This window comes from Urocitellus parryii, chromosome 6 (assembly GCF_045843805.1).
Source record: "Urocitellus parryii isolate mUroPar1 chromosome 6, mUroPar1.hap1, whole genome shotgun sequence".
NCBI classification, from domain to species: domain Eukaryota; kingdom Metazoa; phylum Chordata; class Mammalia; order Rodentia; family Sciuridae; genus Urocitellus; species Urocitellus parryii.
Genome location: NC_135536.1, coordinates 93,065,446 through 93,079,063, shown reverse-complemented (window position 1 = coordinate 93,079,063; position 13,618 = coordinate 93,065,446).

Genomic DNA, 13,618 nt, shown 5'->3' with positions numbered 1-13,618 from the left:
GCACACCTCAATCCTAGAAAAGGATGTTGTGTATTTCACCCTAGATCCTGAGCTCCATCACACATAAGAGCTGTTTACATCATCAGCTTCTTGCACTGGATGCCTTTAGATACAACTCCCTGGGGAGTGAATTTTCAAACATGAAAACATTAATCTAAAACATAGATACTGGTCGTTTACTTGATCACACACAAGCAATATTCTTAGTCCTGTGGTCTAGCAAGTGATTCCCTTGATCTGGGAGAATTCTGGAGAAAGTATAATATAATTATATGTAAATATGTATATGCATATATGTATATTCTCATTTGAGAAACTAAATCTAATTTCGTTGATTTTAAACTAATTTAAATTTAAATATCCATATATATATATATATATATATATAGAGAGAGAGAGAGAGAGAGAGAGAGAGAGACGTTGCAGTACTGGGAAACACACTTGCCTGAAATAGTCAATGTATTGAATATAATGAAATCACAACTATATATATATATATATATATATATATATATATATATATATAAAATTTGAAATGTGAGATTGTGATTTTTTAAAGAACTCCTATTTACTCAATATCTTTAATTTTAAAAAGCTGTACACATTTTTTAAAAAGGTACAACTTATACAGCTAACCTAATTTCACACCACATATATAAATATATTATTGTTATACATGTTTTATTTATAAAGTGTATATGTACTATTTATATTCTGTGTACATCAAATTTGCATCTTGTTAACTGTATTGATTTTTTTTATTTTCTAGTGACAAAGATTGATTTATAACTCCAAAAATTGTTTATTGAAGCATAAAGTAAGAATGGAAACAAATACACAAAAAAGACTTGCTCTGAATAACCTTATTAGTGGAAATAATAAATGGGCTGCTTTGGTAATACAGAATGTGAATGTTTATGCTGTAGAAAATTTAATCTTTAAGTGCAATGATTTCACAAAATCAACAAGAGAAAAGTAAAAGTCTAAAACATCTATTTAAAAAATAATTATGGATTATGTTGGATTTGGGGTTAATTTTCTTCTACTCCATAAGTTGGTCCTTATTAAAATTTACAAATAGCAACATAAAGTCATTGAATGTTTTTCTTAATTTTTAATTAATTGCAAGATTTTCCAAATGTATAATTTTTAAGAAGGCCTCTTAGAACTGGAAAAAGTCAATAATTATTTTGCCACTAATATAGACACGAACACAAATGAAAGAAGTTTTATTCAAAATCAGACAGCTTAGAGTAAAAGAAGATATAAATGATGCTCACACTATTTTTGAAAAAGTTGTAAAACCAACAGCAAAATAGTGACAAATATTATGCCAGAACAGAATAAAAAGTTCCTAGTAAACAGTATTTATAAAATGATCCTATTCAATGTCAATAATATCATAATGATAAAAGAAAAAAGAGATATTAAATCCTCTGAGCACTGGTGTGAGTGGAAAATGAAGAAATGAATTTGGGATGAAACACTGTGTGTGTGTGTGCGCGCGCGCGTGCAGAGAGAGAGAGATTTCTTACTACAATTGAATGTCATTTCTAGTGTTGGCCCATGTACCTTCAGCCCATGTACATAGCAGGTAGAAGGAAGACATGCCTGGGAATTTCTGTTTTATTTTTCACCAAACTCATGTGGATGCAGAAGAGAGGTTTTTATTTGTTTTGGAGTAGTTAATGATTTTCTTCTGAGGTGGGATATAGACTTCAAAAATATTTTTGGAATATGGCAAAAACTACATGTGAAGCAGAAATAGTGACACAGGCAAAGAGGGTTGTCTATGAAAGTCAATCCAAACATTAGTCACCCAAAGATAATAGATGGTGGTCAATAATATGTCTTAAAATAACATTGACCAAAAAAACTTCTTGCAATGGTGAAAGTGTTTTCTATTTGTTCTGTCCAATACAATTCCCCTAGACATATGTGGCTATTGAGACCTTAAAATGTTCCTAGTGCAACTGAGAAACTAAACCTAATTTTATTGACCTTGAACTAATTTAAATTTAAATATTCATACATATGCAGGAGCTGTGGTATTGGGAAGCACACTTGTCTGAAAGAGTCAATGTCTTGAAGATGTTGAAATCTCAATTAGGTAAGTCCATCTTTTCATCAAGCCATGTGGGGAAATGACTGCAGATCTAAGGCTGCTTCTCTACATAACTTCCTTTGCTTTTGGAGGCACACAGAGTTGAGTTCTTGAGTTAATAAAATTTAAGCCAATTAATTATTACACTGATAATACTAGTAAAAATAATGAATGAATGTACGATTTCAAGTTGCCTGCCCAAATGACATTTCAAAGATACATTCAAAATCTTGAATAGTCTGATACTAAAACTTCAAGGAAAAATATGATGATTTTTAAGTTGAGAGCAAAATTCCAGGATTTCTTCTGAAGACCAAATACTGGTATAAATGATAAAATGACTTCTTTACAAAGGACTCATCTTTTTCCTCAGTAATTTTTTCCCTTTACTGGAGATAGAAATTGATAACATATTATTGAGTCTACTCTCCTCATCTACAAGAAGAAATAATTTCTAGCACCCAGAATAGATTAGTTAAAACATTCAAACTCAAACTTAAGGTGACATGCTCACTCATTTTGTATCTGATGCAGCTCTGAAAAAAAACCTCTAAAGAAATGCATGAGTGATTGTCTAAGAATTTCTAGGTGGATGTTTGAGACTAATGTCCATACTGTACAATGATTTAACAGTTATGCCTATTTCCCCAAAATCTAAAACTGAAAATTTGAATGGTTTTACTGAAAAGAAATATATTTTATGTAAAACTGGACCAAAGCCTCATTATCCAGCATTGAACCACACAAACATGCGGTAAAACTTTAGAAACACAGCATATCTAACATCAATACGAAACAAGTCTAATTCTTTTAAATAGATTAAAATATTTTACAATAATTAATTTAAAACTCTTATTTTAAATTTATTGAACTGAGAAGTGGTAACCTATAATCATACTAAATACCTAATAAATATTTGTAGATTGTCAAAACTTTAGGAAATCTGCTTTAAAAAATAGAGTATTAATAAGGAATAAGTTAATATTTTGATATCTTTATTCTCCTGCATCTGCCATTTCAGGAAATATCCAGAAATTTGAGTGTGAACACTTCTCTTGCCCATGTGTCTCACTGTAAGTCAACAACCCAAGTTGTACCAATTTCATCCCAAATTCATTACTTTCCATCTTCTTCATCTTCTCTTGACTACACCTTAATTCAAGCACTTATTTCTTCTCATTAAAATTGCAAACATGGGCTCCGAATTGACTACTCCCTCCCCCTGTTCTTATTTTCCTAAAGCCCATGCTCTATACTCTCACCAGATTTCTGCTTAAAATTCATAATTAGTATTTTTCAACACTGTTTAAAAACACTTCTGTGAATTTCTCTATGTTAGCAATAGGCTCTGAGAAACAAAACTCATGAAAGCATTCCCTTAACAACTACAACAAAATATAGTACTTAGAAATTAGTGTAACAAGAAAGTACAGAAAATAGGTAAATCTGATTGAGAACATGAAAAATATCAGAAAAAAATTTGAAATAATGTACATGCCATGTTTTCAGATGAAATGAATTAACAAAATAAAGATGTCAATTTCCCCAATGTTAATAAATAAGTATAGTTCAAGTACAGTTAAAATGCTTATAAAGACTAGGGTTTTAAATTATTTTTGGAACTTAACCAAAGTATCTTAAGTTGATAAGAAAGTATAATAACCTAAAATATCTAAAAATAAAAGCAAAAGCAACACTAGTGAAAAAGATTTAAACTGAATAAATATTAAAATACATACATGTTCTCTGATGTAAAAATTGGTTAGTGATATAAAATAGAAATCAATGGGATCTTATAGAAAATTTCATGGTTCAAGTGAAAATGTAATATATGACAAAGGTGATGTTTTATTTCTGTTGTGCCCACACAACTGGCTATCTGTCATAAAAAAGGAATGGAATTCTATCTCAGACTATAAATTTAAAAAGTTATGGTGGGTCGGAACTTTAAAGAGAAAGATAACTTAGAAGAAAATACTAGAGTTATACAAACACAAAATGAGGAAAAGGAAAATCTTCATCATAAAGACAGAAAATTTAGAAACTATAACAGTTATAAAATACCAATATCTTTCCACAAAAATTTACAAACTGCTATAAGAAAAATATTAACTAAAGTCATTGGTTACATTACACACACCTGAATTCTAAGTGTTGGACAAAATAATAATAACAAATACCAACTCTATTTATAAATTCACACATGAAAGAGTTAAGCAATAAGAAGCAAAAGTCATAGAAAAGCAAACTCAAATGGCCAATAAAGATGTCCCAAAGCCACCAGTGCTCAGATAAATGAAAAGTAGAGTATCAATGAAATATTTTATGCAACTTAATTGGCAAAAAATAAACAGAACAATAATGTGTGTTGCTTGTGGGGATATGGAGAAAACAACTTTCTCTTTATTTGCTGAGAGATATATAACAGTCTTTGGAGAAGTAATTTAGCAACAAAATCTATGAAGTTTCAAAATCCATATAACTTTCAATCCAGTAATTCTGCTTCTGGGACCTATCTCATAAAATTAAAAGAACAGTGTGCCAAGATATATATACAAGGATGTTTATTCCAGCATTCTTCATGGTGACATAAAACTGGAAACAAAGATAACAGCCATCAATAGAAGAATGGTTGAATAAATTATGGTACATCTGCATAATGGAATATTTTGCAGCCATTAAGAAGAATTAATTAAAGCTATCTGAGCTAACTTGAAAGGATCTTTTGAAGTCTCACTGAAAAGTTGTACAATATGGCTTAACATTTTTAACATCCAAACACAGTGAAAATAGATAATGAATAAAGGGATTTAAAAACGAGCATAGATATAGAAAGTATGGTTATTTCAGCACAGACAAACTTCCAGACCAAGTCCTGTTTAGACATGTCAACCTACTTAGGAAAGAAGAAGGTGAAAGTTCTTTGCTGGCTTCTTGCTTATTAAGTAAGTAAGTAAAGGAATTACACGTGAAAGTAAAGCTGAGGAAATAGAGAAATGCAAATATATAGATATAGATATCAATAATTGTTCTAAAGCAAACACAACACGATTGGTATCATCCTAATTCCAGAGAAAAGAAGTTAGATGTGATGCATAACTTCTGACCTAAAAATGACATCCAGTTGGTTATATACATCACATGTATGAAAATGATTCTATATTACAACATAAAAGCAGCAAAAAAACAAAGCCAAACAAACAAAAATCTATGATGACACCCAAATATCTACAGGAAAAATTCCAACTACTTAGGATGCCTTGCAGAACACTTTTAAGAAAGTGCCTGATTTCCAGATTGCGCCCCCATCACCTCCACAGGTTCTTACATTCCACTAATGTTCCAAAATACTTTTAGGAACACATAGGTGTACAAAGACACAAATACCCAACAGATTTGTCAACTTGTGATTTTATGCCTATGATCATGGTTGATACCACTGAGCTCTGTGTCTATAATCATGTCTGGTATGATATCAATAACTGCTTATAGAATTAGCTAGTAAAAGAATGAATAAGTGAATGAATGAGTGAATGCATGTTGTTCTCTCTGATAGGAATGTCCTCTAACCACTTCTTATGCCTTGCTATATTTTAGCTTATATATCATCTGTTCCTGGGAACTTTCCCTGAGCTTTTTTAAGGTGTCCGACCTCTATGCACTCCATCTTCCTATTCATAATAATTTTCAGCACTTATCACAGGAGAGTGCCACTATCAGATTTCACATTTCTTTCTCTCACTAGATAAATAACAATTAATGGTAAGTGTATTTGAGTTCTTTGTGTCTAGCACTAGGCCTCGAATATAACAAATATTTAATTAATAGTCAATAAGGTTATAAACTGAAGAATTAGCAGACTTATGGTTTTAGTATTATGAATATACTTTCATTTATTATCTTCTCTTTTCAAAATATACTCCCAAATAAGTAAATTTATAATGCAGAATTTGACACATAAAATATAAATCACAGGAAAACATTTCAAGAGCTTAAGAACACATAACTGCTCAGAATTCAACAGTCAAGGCACCAACCAAGAAATACCTTATTATTTTTTTTCAAAAGTCAGCTAAAGGACATCTTTTTAAAAAATTTAGAATGCCCAGAATAAAGGATTCTAGATGTTCCATGAAAAAGAAAAGGTAAAATGTCACCTGTAAAAGGCCAAGAATCACAATTGTCCTGAACTTTTTCAGAGTAAAATGGAAAACAAAATATTTTATTCTAAGTGGAATTAATTTAAGGTATAATTCTTTTGCCAAGCAAATTAGCAGTCATGGATGAAAGTAAAATAAAGTTATTTGAGGACATAAAAAGTGTCTTTAAAAGTTATCTTTTCAAAGGAAAGTACTGAAGGATATTCTATAAATAAATAAGCACAAGCAACTAAGAAAAAGAAAGCATGGATCCATGGAACAGACGGTCAAAATTAGAGAGACTAGAGAAGCGTTCTCGGAACACACAGTAAAGAAAACCCAGAAAACAACCAGATCAAACTATGGGAGCGGGGGGGGGGGGGGGGTCTGCAGAGGGACTTTAACTGACAAATAATCAAAAGTTTCTAATATATGGAAAATGGCACTAAAAGGAGATATGGGATGAACAAATGGCACTATCTAAGTGTCTGTAAATTAGGTCTGAAGAAAGCCAGAGAACTCATGCTAGCAAATCATAACTGATAATACAAAGCAGGATCATGTATGAGAACCAAGTAAGTTTTCTCATACTGATGAAAAGTGGATTAAACATTCAAAAAACTTAGCTCACTTACGTTGAATGAACTGATTTTACTTATCTTATTGCACCATAACAACAGAATAAAATGGAAACTATGTGATTATTTCCGTAGATATTGAAAACCGAGGAAATGTAGCATATATTTATGACAATAATTTAAATCTCAACACACTAGGATAAGAAGGGTGTTTTCTCAACTCTTTAAAGGGCATCTGAGGAGAAATCTACAACGGACTGTCTATGGGAAGAGAGGATTGAGTCCTTTGGAAGGTAAGGTGCTGTGTTTCTGTTACTTTATTTGGTGAAGTTGGTCTTACTTTGTATATGCATCATATGGGTTAGAAATAGGAAATTTAATAAAAGTAATGCTGTCATTGATGAACATAAAAAAAAAATGCACCAAGGGATATGAGCAAAATTTTTACCTCCATTTCAAGGTGCTTTTGAATCTGATGTCTTTCAATTACTTTTGTTCTGGGGTTGCAATTTCAGCATTGATTCTTTTCATTTAAGCAGTATGTACTTAGAAAACTTGCTTCCCGTGAGGCTCTCTATCAAATCCAGAAAAAGTAAACGAATTCCCCACAAAACGAGACATGAGTCCACATGAAATGATCAGATAAACCCAAACCAAAGCCTACGCCCACACAGAAGGTCTAATCTGGTTATTGGAAAAAAAAGATGTGAAAAATGACATTGCCAAAACAACATGGGAAAATAAACCTGCTCTTCCCAAGCTGTTGTTCTGGAAGAGAGCTGGCAAGCTGATTTGCACTATGCTGCATTGATGGCTTACAGTTCTGTGGGTTATTCTCCTCAGGATCTTGTGCATTTTAATCAGCAACAAAACCTAAAACAGAGTAATAAAAGCAAGATTTCAGGCACCTATACAGGCTTTCAGAAACAAACAAAAAAAAAAACTTTTAGAAGTTTGGAATTTTTCTGGAATCCCTGAGACTAGATAAGCAGGTAGATATTTTCCTGGCCTATGCATCCGCATCTTGAGAGGAGTGTCTGAACTAAAGGATGTAAAAACAGAAAAACAGCCACTAACACTCCTGTGGACCAACACTAGTCCTTCACTCTACTGTGAAATCCAGTATAGCCAATATTTAATTTTTCAATTTCAACTTGTAAATTACTTCTATAAGGGGAATTTTATAAGAGGTAACTGATACATTTTGAGAGCAACTGAAAAAAAATCTCAAGACCTAAAATTTCCAGCATCTGCAATCAAGTTTTACTTTCCTTAATCCATGCCGAGCAAGGTATTTGCAGTGTAATGCAGGTAATTTTATTCATAATCATGAACTGTGTATTTAAGTAATCAGTTCTATGCATAATTATTCATTCTGGATGAAAAGCTGTGCCTAGCTTTTCTGAGGATATATGCACATTTTGTCCAAATTCAAACCAATCATACATGCTTTAAAAATTCATGCCAAACTGATTTTTGCCCATCAATGAGTGATGCTAAAATCTGTATGCAATTGATGCTTAGAAATTGGGTAAGTAGGGGCAGCTCCTATGGAATAGTGTTGTTCAACTGTCCATAGTTTTCACAATCTGTAACTATTAATATGAATGTGTTAACAACAATGCCCGTCTCTATGAGATCAATAATGTGCTTGCATTCTTGAGAATCCACAGATCTGTGTAAAATACTTCCCACTCCTTCAAAGAGCTTATGGGTATTTCTAAAATATGGACCACTTGTGTCCAGTTTCTGAAGGCTATTGGACTCCACCAGGCTGGAGACTGTGCACTTGACCCTTTTGCCAAACCCTGAAATATCCTCTGGAATTTGGTCACAGAGCTCCTGCTATTCCTTTGAGAAAACTCTGAGCACCATAAGGGATATCCAAAAAGTCCAAAAGGTGCCACCTTCCTTTTTGTATCCACTGCAGGGGAGTGAAACTGCACTCTGTGAAGAACAGTCAAGTGCCCACCCTGCTCTGTGCTGTCTTATGAGACTGTAGCCAAAAGCAGCACTCCCTCTTGGTTCAGGTAAGAATGTCCCTCATCTTGCACCAAATTCTCTTTACTGCCTCTCAGACCTGCTCTTCTTCTTGAGCTTTATTTCCAAGCTGTTTGTATAATTGTTATCATTTTCCCAATCACTCAGGTTCAAATTCTTTGAGATCCTATTTTCCACATCAAATCATTTGAAAGATTCCCCCAACTCTCATTAGCTAAGTCCTTCGTGTTTAGTATGGACTCATTTGTTCATTTATCTAAAGCATATTTCTTGGAAAGCAAATCTTGGATTAAGTACTGTATTAGAAATTTGGAATCAAACATTTTAAATAAGATAGAATAATAGGTAAATGATTGTACTATTGCATAAAAATAATTGAAGCCCTTATTTTTTTTCCCACTGCAGCTATTTAAATATTCTTCTACTTGGTTCTCAAAATTCCAGACTCGGATTACTTCAAGCCATCTTGTTCATTTTCATAAATCCTAGTTCTGAAACTATATACCAGCATCCTGCTTAACAACTCTGGGAATATTCCCATTGTGTGATCAATGAAGTGCTGAGTCCTTTGGTTAGGATTCAGGGCCTTTACAGGATTCAAATCACCTTGCCAAACTTTTGTGTATTCTTTCTTTCTAATGACCTTTGTTCTGGGCATCATGGACTCATAGCCATTACACTAAGCTTTGTCTTGTCCCTTTCACATCTTGATTGTACTGCTGATGTTCCTGTGAGGATGTTGACCTTCAGTTTTAAGGATCTCATGCTTATGGGAGGTGGGGTGTCCTTCTTCTGAACTCTGACTTCCCTTCGCTGGTCATCTGGCATTTATGGCATATTGTTTTATATTTTGTTTATTTATGTCCATCTTTCATCTCTCATAATAGAATGGAAGTTCTTCTAAAGGAAGGGGTGAGACCCTGTTCATCTTTAATTTCACATGTCACATACTCAATTTGTTGATTGCATAAAAAATATTTTATTAGCAATAAATCCCTTGACTTATAGAAAAGGTGACTGAATGGATATATTTGTCATATAAATCCTGTTTTCTGCTGACTTCCATTATGTGATTAAAAATAGTTCCCATGGGGTACAAATTGTAATATGCTAAGGAACAAACTTGGAATATATTTAGGAACAGACTAGCCCTATGAAATTTTGAGCATTGTGTAGAAAAACACAAATTAAGTCTAGAGACTATTCACCTTTCCTAGTTATTTTTATTTCTTGATAATTAGTTTAAAAATATTTGTTGGATAAGTGAATAGTTAAATGAGAGAGGGGCATGGGGAGGGAGCACCTCTGTTCAATTTTAGAAGTCTGATATAATACATTAATTGTGACTTCAAGTGGAGTGTTTGAAGGGACACTTGGGGGCAAAGTTCATTTGTTGGGCAGAGACTGCCAAGGACAGTCTGTTGCCTCTCATCTTACTTGTCACAGCCTGCTCAGATTTGGCATAGAAAGAAATGATGATCTGAAGCAAATCACATGAAGCATTCATAAGAAATCCAATTTCTGTATGGATATGAGTTGTTCAATCTGACATCCATGCCCTCTGCGCTGGGGCTTCAGCTCACCCATTTATTTTCCCTTCCATTATTTACTGTGTTCCACATTAAAATATGTTCTCCAGATTCCCCTTAAGTAAGAACCTATTGCAAATGAGATAAAATACATACATTAAGAAACTAAGGAAGAAAGACAAAGAAAAACCTGCTGCTCAGCTTTCAGAGAAACATCTCCACCATTTAATTCCTTTAGGGTTTGCTTCAGTGGCAGAATGATACTTTATCCAAAGACACACCCTTCCTGGGACAGTGTCAGGAGCCAGCCATGGGCTGTGTGTATGAGCTATGAGCATTTGAGCATATGGGAGGACTGGCCTAGTGTTGCATGCTCTTTGGGCCTTGAAACACAGGGCACTTTCCTCTCACTCTGTCTGTGTTCCCACACAACACCCGAGATGGGTGTGACTTGCCAAGATGTCAGTCAATCTGCTGACCACAAGTCATCAGGACCCTGCTCAACCCCCTGAAACCTGACCCCTTGCCTTATTAGGAAAGAACATTCCATTGAACCTACCTTTGTGTGCCCCCCCCCCCATAAAAATAAAGAATCCAGGTGCAAGCACTCTCTTTCCAAGGGACCCCTAAGGTTGAGAGCCATCCCAGATTTTGAAAAGGTATTTCAGTGTGCTTGTGAGCTTTCTTCACCATTTTCTTAGTTATTGATGTAGTCAGATTTTGTGAACCCAGCATTAGGTCACTAGCCTTGCTAGGTGGTGATAGGACAGTTCAGATACAGTAATGTACTAAAGTGGAAGTAGAAAGCCTTGGCTTTTGGTCTAATCTGTAATATGTGTAACTTTCTGTAAAATGTCCAATTGCTGAGAACTCTTGGACAAAATAGTCCCAGAAAAGACTGTGGACTAGTTGGCTCTTGCTAAGCTATATGGATGCTTTGAAAAAATAAAAGGCTGAATATAATTCATCAGTAATTAAAGGCTAATTGTGAAAGCAGTGGTGGGACAGAGGAAGTTCATAACTGGGCTCAGGTCTTAATAATAAGAGAAGGTAAGCTCCAAAGGAAGTTGAATTTGAAGTCCCAAAGAAGGGCTGCTATGCCAGCGTCAGGGTCCAGGATGGGAAAGAATGCCACTCTGATACATGGTGTGAGGACATTTGGGTTGAAGCTCTTGATGTCAAGTTCCCCAATTCCCCTGAAGTAAGTCTGAAATAGTGGCTGAGTACTCCAATATTAATGCCTGGTGTTTTCTAATTGCTTGAACCTTATGCATAATTTCTTTCCTTCAGTGCTGAAGATAAAACCCAGGGCCTAGTGCATGCTATGCAAGTACTCTGGTATGGAGCTACATCTCCATCCCCTTCCATCAGACTTTTCCTAGAAGACACCGTGTGATGCCTCCCAAATCTGTCTCTATCTCCTCTCCAATACAGTAGAGTTGTAATAGGGTTAAAGTTGCAATCTAACCAATGGGAGATGGGCTGAGCCTAATAAGGAATGAAAGAAAATGTATCCAGAAGCCACATTGGGAGTTACATGGGATACCTGCAAGAGTCAGGAGATTATCATGAGCCAGGACTCTGAAAGGGCTTGATCAAAGGGCAATGAAGCATAAAGTCAGAAAAGGCAGACTTTATAGTTCTTCCAGCACTCTCCTAGGATAGAGGACTCAATACTCTGGCAAGGATGTGGGAGATTGCATAGCTGTATTTCTAGAATAGCTTCCAGAAGTATGAAAAAATTCATGTTCCACACAAGTTGAGCTAGAAATGCTAGAATTGTCCTAGAAGATGGTGGACAAAATCATTTTCAGGCACAGAGAAAATGGCATGCTCTAGGGGATATGCTGTGCAAAGTAAGAAAATCCGTCAGAGAACTGTATTTCAAAGGAGGGCCTAAAGGATACACCATCTACCAAAGCAATATGAAACACATCAATGAGTTTTACTTCCGCTTCGATTATAGAAAGCCAAAAGAAAATGTTGCTTCCCTGCTTAACAACCAGGAAAAGCTGGATAAAACAAAATCATAACATTTTCTAAGCCGATTAGAAAACAAGATAAGGTAAACTGGATTTCAAAAGTTGGCAAGCCCCTCAGTAAGGAGATAGGATGCATGCATTCTTTTGCCTTTGGCAGAGAATGGGGGAAAAAAGCAAGATCCATAACAGTAGATGAGCAAAAAAATACATATAGATTAATTAACTCTCAGAAGCTGATTGTAGATTAACAGGACAATTTAGAAGCCCTGAAAGCCTTAGACATAAGGGTTGCACTCCCATAAGTTCTTTTCCATGTGTTTGACAAGATGTTCCTGGAAAATATTGAAACAAAGTCCAGAGAGAGGACCCCTCAGTGATGAAAGCCTGTAGAAGGTAGACTGGCTGCCATTGGATGTGTATAAATATTTATTTCTGACATAGGATAGAAGCTGTTATGGTTTAGATATGAATCGTCCCCCAAAAGCTCATGTGTAAGACAATGCAAGAAAGTATAGGTGAAATGACTGGGTTATAAAAGCCTTAACATAATCAGTGCTTTAATCAACTGATAAAGATTAACTGGGTGGTAACTGTAGGCAGGTAGGGTGTGGCTGGAGAGAGAGTCACTGTGGGTGGAGGAAGAGAGTCACTGAGGCATGATTTTGAAATATATATTTTGTGATCTGAGCTTAGTTTCTCTCTGCTCCCTGGTGCCATGTCCTGAGCTGCTTTCTTCTGCCACACCCCCTCCCAGCATGATGTTCTGCCTTACTTTAGACCTAGAGCAACGGAATCGGCTGTCTATAGACTGAGACCTCTGAAACCATGATCCTCAAATAAAATTTTCCTCCTCTAAAATTGTTCTTGTCAGGTCTTTTGGTTACAGCATTGAAAAAGCCTGGCTGAAACAGAAGCTAATCATGTGTGCCTTCAGGATAGATATAGAAGATCTTTCTAATTCAGCCCACAGCAAAGAACAATTGCTTCAGGGCAAAGAGAACAAGGGAAAACATTCTGCTTCTGACTAAGGAACAGGAAATTCCATTTTACTTGGGAACCAAGCTGTTGCAAAACTGTCCTTATTCTGGAGAGAGCCTGGAAATGTTCTTTTGCATGAGACCCATTACAGACACAAGGACCTGAAGAGTTGGGCTGCCATGGAAAGGACAAGCAAGGTCATTATAAAAGCCTCCGCCACAAGGTGTATTTGCACAGGGCTTTTCAAAGACTAAGGATGAAGTGAGAGAACAGAGAACACTGCCACCAGATGCTTGGCACCAAATAT